We start from the raw sequence: 1999 nt of genomic DNA on the forward strand, positions 1-1999 counted from the left end.
CTGACCTTATCTTTTTCAAATAAATGGTACTCATTATTAAAAGATCCGGATAAAGGTTCTTTCTTCCTCATCCTCCAAACCCCTCCTATACAAACCAGAAGAAACCGAATAGAGATTCAATTGTTCTGAGTCCAAATTGTGAAAAAAAAAAAAAAAAAAAAAAGAAAGAAAGAAAGAAATGCTAATTGATAACCGATTAATACTGTGTAATCACTAAAATTGATAAACTTGGTAAGGAAGGGAGAGAGGGGATACGAACGATGAAAAAAAAAATGGAATTACTAAAATAGAAACCCAAATTCTAGAAATCAAGAAAAATAGAAAGTTTATATTGAAATTGAAGCTTTACCTGCAGATTGGCAACAACAAACAGAACCTGCGGCAGGTACCTGAAAAGTGAGAGAGAGATAGCTAAGCAAAAGAAACCGAATAGAGATTCAATTGTTTAGAGTTCAAATTCTAGAAATCAAATGCTAATCAACAACTAACTAATATTGGGTAATCATTGTAATTAAAGTTAAGAACAATCTGAAATTTTATTGAGGTCAAATTTACAGCTAAATGAGCAATCAATTTACTGAATTATATAGTATAACTGTTCAAGCCTGAGAAAATTAAATACCTTGCAAGCACTCAAAGGATTATTTCTTGGCATGTTTACACTCTAATAATATCCACAAGCATATGTTTATTTCAGCACTTGCCTACACTTAACTATCTGAAAATAGGGAAAATTTGATAAGAGAACGCTATAAACTATTGGTAGAAAAGTATTAAAAATAAATAAATAAACTTTCGACAAAAAAAAAAAAAAAAAAAAAAATACTGAAAGCCAAAATTATTCCTAGCATCAATAAATTAACAACCAAAAAAATATAATCAATATAAATTTACAGGAAAATCAAAAAATTGTATATCAACGTTACCATAAACTTAGCCGCAAACCTAGATAAACCCATACTGAATCACACTAAAGAGAAAACACATAAGTTGTAACGCTGAAATAAAACCTCAGATAAATAAATTTGAAAAAAAAATAGTAAACTCTGGCGATTAATTGTTCTCAACAGCTTAAAACATGGTGTCAATATATATATATATATATATATATGTATATATATATATTTTATCCAACGTAGACTGCCTTCTTGACAACGAACACCAATGGAAGAAAACTTTTACCACCATCTATCAATCTAAATAAAACAACGTTCTTCAATATTTTTTGCTGAATAAATACCTCAACAGTCAACACACGATGAATTTCCCCATATTTTTTTCACGCAAACAACTCAGCATTTCACAATCTTTTGTGTCTATATGCGGCTACCAGTAAAAAACCACATAGTAAGTTGTAACCCAATTTATTTAAATATCTAACAGAACAATGATAACACACTTGAATCAAACTGGTTACACTTTCCACCCAATTCTTATGAAACATATATAACTGTAAACACGAAAAATTCTTGAAACAAGAAACAAGAATACGTGTACAAAATATATTTTTGTATTAATGATTTTGGGGTTACAATCTCTTTGTAATTTGATCATCTGATTCTATCTTTGTAGGGTGTAGGTTTGTGGATGAGCCGTTGATCCAAAGGGCCGTCGGGGCTTGATCTAAGGATGACCAGTTGATGAATGGGTCTTCAAGGGGCGTTGGGCTTGATCTTGAAGAATGGGTGTATGGGTTTGTTGGATTTTTTTGTTAATCCAAAGGGCCGTTGGGGCTTGATCTTAGGATGAACAGATGATGAACGATGAACACTTTCTTCAAGGGCCGCTAGGGCTTGATCTCGAAGGTTGAAGGAAGTTTCTTCAAGGGCCGTCGGGGCATGATCTTGAAAGGGGATTTGACGAAGAACGAAGAGGGTTTTACTAATCCTTCGGGATTTGCTTGAGAGCCTTAGAGTTTCAAAGCTTCAAGGTTTTGGTGTGTATGTAAAATTCCTTCCCTTTCCTCTTGATGGAGAAGGCTATTTATAGGCCAAGAGAG

General features: G+C 32.8%; 1 long non-coding RNA gene across 1 annotated transcript; it reads right to left on the reverse strand.

Annotated features, from left to right (window-relative positions):
- Positions 1-1558, reverse strand: LOC125469922. The gene is made up of 3 exons (XR_007252222.1): positions 623-1558; positions 350-389; positions 1-85 (listed from the first exon to the last, which is right to left on the reverse strand). It is a non-coding gene; the product is annotated as an uncharacterized LOC125469922 (long non-coding RNA).
- Positions 1559-1999: the final 441 nt, after the last annotated feature.

This window comes from the organism of the source record quoted next, unplaced genomic scaffold (assembly GCF_019419815.1).
Source record: "Pyrus x bretschneideri cultivar Hongxiangsu unplaced genomic scaffold, Pyrus_bretschneideri_v1 Contig47, whole genome shotgun sequence".
Lineage (NCBI taxonomy): Eukaryota > Viridiplantae > Streptophyta > Magnoliopsida > Rosales > Rosaceae > Pyrus > Pyrus x bretschneideri.